General features: G+C 35.6%; 1 long non-coding RNA gene across 1 annotated transcript; it reads right to left on the bottom strand.

Moving 5' to 3' along the window:
- Window positions 1–1,953: 1,953 nt before the first annotated feature.
- On the bottom strand, window positions 1,954–6,006 carry LOC116962804. The gene is made up of 3 exons (XR_004407827.1): window positions 5,648–6,006; window positions 3,193–3,240; window positions 1,954–2,183 (listed from the first exon to the last, which is right to left on the bottom strand). It is a non-coding gene; the product is annotated as an uncharacterized LOC116962804 (long non-coding RNA).
- Window positions 6,007–6,281: the final 275 nt, after the last annotated feature.

Here is a 6,281-nt window from a genome sequence, read left to right as displayed (position 1 = left end):
ACAAAGAACTAATTAGTCTCTGATGGCTGTCAATAACATGAACTACTTGTTATTGTAAACTGAGTAACTAAAATCTTCTCAAGAAATATTAATGCATGTTTGTGAGGCAAATAGGATTTTGTTAACTTCAGTTTAGTTTCTTTTCACAAGTTAGAGGCATAGATTATTTTTCTGTCTTTTTTTTTTTCTCTCTTTTCCCTTTCTGACAGAATATTTCCACTTGCAGTATATGCTTTTTTTTTTTTTTTTTTTCGAAATCTGCTCACAAAACCATTTATATTTTCACACCTTTAGTAGGTTCTGTCAAAATTCATGTGTACCTAAAAACAAATGAAGTACATGTAAGAGCTAAGTATTGTACTGTTCCATTTTTAAATATGGAAGTCATTTAGGACCTTTCTTAGATAACTGCATTTTAAGATTGATTTAATAGTTTTCTTGGCACTAGTTTGACAATACATTACTTTGAGGATTGTTTCCTTGGGGTATTTTCTATATGTATACCACATCTTGTATGTATAGCACAGCCAACGGTGATGCAAGGCTAATTTTTTTAACATGCTAAAAAATAAAGAGGAACAAAGAAAAGAATATATAACATCTTTGTATGCAGGACTGTACAGTTGGTTTTCAGTGATTTTTTTTTTTTTCTTTAAAGTCATTAAAATGCTATGGCTTCACATCAAATACATACACACAACACATCAAATAATTGAAGGTGCTATTTCTCCCATCCTTTTAGTCTCAAACTTTCTCCTTAGCCTGACTGAGGTCAGACACTGACTGAGCATCTTGCTCTGCTTTGTAGAATCTCAGTTTATCCTTGATGCAGGCAATGACTTCCAGCAGGGTTGTGAGTTGCTCCCCATGGTGATCCTTGTCCTCCCACTGCAATGACCAGATCACTTCAAATCACCTGGAAAAATTCCTCCCCACTTACAAAATGCACTGCATCAAAGGAGATGTTCTTTTCTAGGGCTCTGAATTAGAGAACAAATGCATGCGTACAGGAATCATGCTTCCAAACTTGATTGACGCATTCAGAAAGTCATTTTGTTGCCTCCATAAGGAGTCATATCTACACAATCTTACACCAGTAGGTGTTACAGGTACTCGGTTACTCCTGTGGAGGTACAGGTCTTCACCGTAGGACTCTGGTACTGGAGATAACCTCACTGCTTTCTTAAACTCTTTCAAGTCCAATGTTTTTTCACATTTGTACAATCAGTGTGGGGAGCAAGTACTACACTCAGTGGCCTATGGAACCTCAATGCAAGTTTTCAATATTTTCTCCAAATCTTCTTCTTCATCCTTCTAACATCATTATATCCCACCATTACACAGTGTGTTATGAGCTCTGCACAGTGTTTTTGCCTCCTTTGACACAAAGAAGTGTCTCATCATCTCCTCCAGGAGGATAGGAAATAGTGAGAGACCTTCTGGATAAAGAAGATAGGTTTTGAATGTTTTCCGTCTGAGCTTGCACAGACTTCTGATGAAAAGGGCACAAGAACTAGAGCTGCTTGGACAGCAAGAAAGCAGATGGTAACTGCACTCACAGTCCTATGCCAGAGTGGCATCTGTTTGTGGGTGAGAGTTTGCTGATGGAAAATCCATAGAGTGGACAAACTTATCCTGCTGTGACTCTGAATGATACTTAAAGAAATGCTATAGAGTTCTGAATCTGTAAAGCTTCCCCCTGTGCAGCAAATGGTAGTTGAGATGACTGTTCCAACTACAGATACATTTGTATTGACTTTTATGAGATTATGGATGATAAGAAAATTAAAAATCCAAATTTAAAAATCCAAATAAAAACCACATGCTCCAAAATAATAAATAAATAAATAAAAGCATGGATACCAAGTATACAGTTCTAGTCCAATTTCCTGTGAAATGGTGGAAAAGTGCTATTACAAACTTAATCTTCTATCCATGTAAATACATGGTCAGGGATATGTTATATGCCTGAAAGTATTTTTCAGGTAAAGCATAGCTGCAAGCTGTAGGCAGGCGCATCACTACACAAGCATGACAAAGATCAAGGCATGGCAACTTCTTCAAACAGCTGGGAGTGTGGTCTCTACTCTGGTAAACCAGACACAGCAACGGCACTTTTCATGGACTGTCAATAATGTTTCCTATGGGCAGGGAAGAGAGTGCAGTAGTTCAAAGAACATCATCTGAAATTATATTTAGATTGTTAATGAGATTAGTGCAAAATTTGCAAAAGATGCTTATTTCAACATGGTAAAAGGAAACAAGTAATTCAGGGAAAGGCCCTAATTCTTTCCTGTATTGCCCAAGCAGTACAGCATGAACTTCATTTATTATGAAATCAGGACATCTGACTTCAAAACTAAAGCATGACAGTCTGTACTTATACAATTTCTGCTTGTTCAGAAGTTTACTCCTAAACCCCACACATTTTTGACCAGTCCTGCTCTGCCTTGAAAATAATATCACAAGTACATTGTTTTTATGACTTTTTTTTTTTTCCATATATTTTTGATTATTAGCAATGTGTTGACCTTAACAGGACTATAAATAAAGAGTAACTTTAGTTTGTTCTGAAAACTTAGACCTTCTATAATATTCCCAATTGATCTCAAATGTAGCAGTATTTAAACATAAGTATTTATGCACATGCATTCAAATGTGCCCATCTTTATAAAGGTATGGTTTTAAAAGTCTTACAGTATTTTTATATATTTCACATTATTCATGTTAAAAATTGTCAAAACTAAAAAGATCACATTTGCTTTTGAAGGCAAAAAAAAAAAAAAAAGAATCAAAGAAGAAAGTGAATAAAAAAAATTTACAGTAAGGAGTATTAGCTCCAGATATACAAGTTCCTATGTTTAAACTCTAGTAAAGTAGATAAATCCACATCTGTAATGAAACTGATGTAATTAAAAACCTCTAAATACACTAGAGGTCACCTATATAGATAAGCCTTCTATCTGCAATGTGTGTGTGTACCTGTGTGAACATGCTTCTCTCTTTTACACATGTGCCTGGGGGAATTTCCCCTCTCATTTTATTAGGTCTTTCAAGACTTTCATCTTATTGAAAAGTATTATAGCTGCCTTTGTTGTTTGAGCATATAGAAAAGTGAGCCTATTGGTAGAACCATTATATTCTCAGTGGTGCAAATCAATGTTTTCCAGATGGACAACTGAAAGGACTCACCCCTTCTGTTTTAAAAACAGTCTCTGTTGTGCCATATTTTGCTTCTCCCTCAAAGAAAAAAAAAAAAAAAAAAAAAAAAAGCAGTGTTGGTGTGTATAACTGGATTTACTTGTAACATCAAAAACCTGCAATTGTCACTGCCAAAAAAATAAGCTTCAGAGATTTCAGAAGCCAACTCCAGGGCAATCTAGAGAAAAACTCAGGCACCATTTCATATTGGGCAAATGCCAAATCACACATATTGCATGCACACTAATTGATCGTTATGGAAAACCCCTAACTACTGGTGGAAAGAAGCAATGTGACAAACTCAGACACCGTTACAACTCCAAAGAATTCTCTGAAGCAATGACAGCTTTACCAGATGCCTATCTATCCTCATATTTTACAACTTGGCAAAAGAAAAACTGTTTTTTTTCATCGATTTTCAGGAGAAAAAAAACCTCACCAAAAAACCCCAAAGTAAAAATTCCTACTCAATGAAACATTCTCATTTGCAGTGAAAAATTCCTTCTAATAAGACAATGATTTCAGCAAAATCAGCATGTTAATGATTTTTTTCCTAGAATTGAATTCCCATGAATGACACAAATATTTTTACTTCAAATTTCAGGCCAAGTACTTCTGTCCAGGTTTATTCAGCTCAAAATGTTCATTTATTTTAATAGCCTTGTCCTATCCTCCACAGATGACATGCTAAATGACATAGTGTACATTTATAGGCTTTTTTCAGTTGTACTCCTAAAACAAAGAAGTAGGTATCTCTAAACACCAGTAACAGATAAAGTAGTTGACAATCTTATCTGTTAATGCCATATTGAGGGATATCATCTGTGTCCTGTCATAAATGTAAGGACTCCAGAATAGAAATGTAGAACTTTTTACCAGATGATTTCTTGATACTTTCATATTGCAGCACTACTTGTACAGTAGGCCAACTTTTAAACAAGACATATAGAAAGAAGAATCAGCTCTCACAAGGCATGTACTATTTGACCACTGTTACTGCTGTTTCAGACTTCAAAGACATTTAACCTTCAACCCCACCCATACCACTTACCTTTCATGAGACATCTGCGTAACAGATGATCTGTTAAATCACAGCTGCATCTGGAGAGCCACAGACATAAACCATTTGAAAAAAGAGCTTCTGTATAGGTTGTGTATTTGAAATATGACAAGGCCACTGTCCTAATGCCAACAAGGAATCTCTAAGTCTTTCTATGTGAAAATAAGTATTTAAAACTTTAAAGAGAGCAAGAGAGATGGTGCTTTTTCTTCCACTGCATAGCTTCAAAGTAAACCTTTGTAGTCAAATAGTTCAAGAGTGCTATTTAAGCAATTTCTCTCATTTGAACAAAAAGAAATGCTCTAACTCAATCCCCACTTTTGCTAGAAGAATATGATGCTTCATTTTAACTTAATAGAAGAAGTTATTCTCATGGGGTACAGAATTTATGCACATGCTGCCCAAGATACCATTTAAAGACAGAACTCCTGCAATATGTAGCACAGAGTTATTAGTAGGTCTAATATCAATATAAATAGTACTGTAACTACCATAGTGATATTGCTGATTTATTTAGCAGGAGCATCAGCAATTTTTTTACCCTTCTATCATTGTGTTATAGCCTTTTTCCTATTATTCATTTATCTTGGTTCCCACATAAAAAGTGTTACTAGTTCTTTTTGGTCTTCTTCCCAGTTCCAACATCCTGTCTTGATCACTGCTTGGTCCATTGACAGCAGCAATATTTTATACAAAAATGAAATGCTGTCGACTACTTGTTCCAAGTCAGTTGCTTTTCCTTCACACTGATTTCAATTAACTGGGAAGAAAACCCACTCATATGTTATCAGGAAACTCAGATTTTCCTGTTCATTTCAAGTTGACTTGTGAATTCCACCTCTTAGTAGCTTTGTTTATTCTTTAGTTGTCACTGAACATCTCTTTTTTTCATTTTTTTTTTCTTTTTTTTCTTAGAAGCATGCATAGAATGAAAGGAGGAAGAAAAAGCAGCTGAAATTTAACAGGGAAAGAAAATGCTTAGAGTTGCGCCACTCTGGACAACAAGAACCCATTTTATTGATACATGTGATGGGAAGAAAACTATATTGTAAAATTGTTAATATTTTTAAGGATTTTTACTGGGGCAGGGAAAGAGGAGTGAAAAAAAAATGCATTTTTTAATATATTTCATCAAATGTTTGAAATTTGCAGAATGCCTTGCACATACACTCAATTTTTCCAAAGGTTTACTGTCTTGCCAGTGCAACTGTAGGCTCTCCTTGCCCAGATCACTTGCTTACATCACATTTTTTCCATTAACTTCTACAGCTCTAGTGTTATTGGCTGAACTTTACTGCTATTAGAAAGGAGATGGAGAGTGAGGAATTATGACATTAAAAATGCAGTTAGAAAGACTTATCTTCTGTCTCCCATTAAGACCCTCACCTCTTGCTGTGCAACAGTAATGCTGGGAAGCAAGCTTTCCTAGTTCTTCCAGTCGTCTTCTGTGGCTGTAAACAGTACTACCTTCTTCCCTAGGTGTGGACATAGTAGCAGTTGAGTACCTTCTTTCTCTTTTAAAATCTGAGCTGTTAATTTTTTTCTTTTCGTCCTCTTAAAAATCTGTCTTTGTTCAGTCTTATCTCTGCTCAGCAAGTCAGAGGACAGGAGGGAGCATTTTTATTCATCTTGAAGACCTCTTCTATCAAGGTCTTGGCCCCAAAGGTGCACTTTCACGGCCAACCGACTGGAAGTCCTTTGCCTGTACACAGCATTTCCCTGTGTTTTTTTTCTGTAACCTTTCAATTTTTCTGAAAGAGATACAGCATTAATAACAAGATAAACACATAAATAAACGAGCCTAGCAAACATAGGCCCTACAGACATTCTTCTCTTCAGGTTGGAGATATTGGTATACTTGATGAAAATGTTGAGAACAATAGGTAACTTCAGCTCTGTGAAAAAATATTGTTCCCTTCCCCCTTCATTTAAGTAGAAAAACCTTTAGAATCTAATGATATAATCATTGCCAGAAATCTTATAAGGCAGCAGACGGAGGGTCTGGCTGAGACCACAAAGC

This window comes from Tyto alba, unplaced genomic scaffold (genome assembly GCF_018691265.1).
Source record: "Tyto alba isolate M040663 unplaced genomic scaffold, T.alba_DEE_v4.0 Super-Scaffold_23, whole genome shotgun sequence".
In the NCBI taxonomy this organism is placed as follows: Eukaryota; Metazoa; Chordata; class Aves; order Strigiformes; family Tytonidae; genus Tyto; species Tyto alba.
Note: the sequence above shows the minus strand (reverse complement) of the source record. Positions and strands in the feature narration are given on the sequence as shown.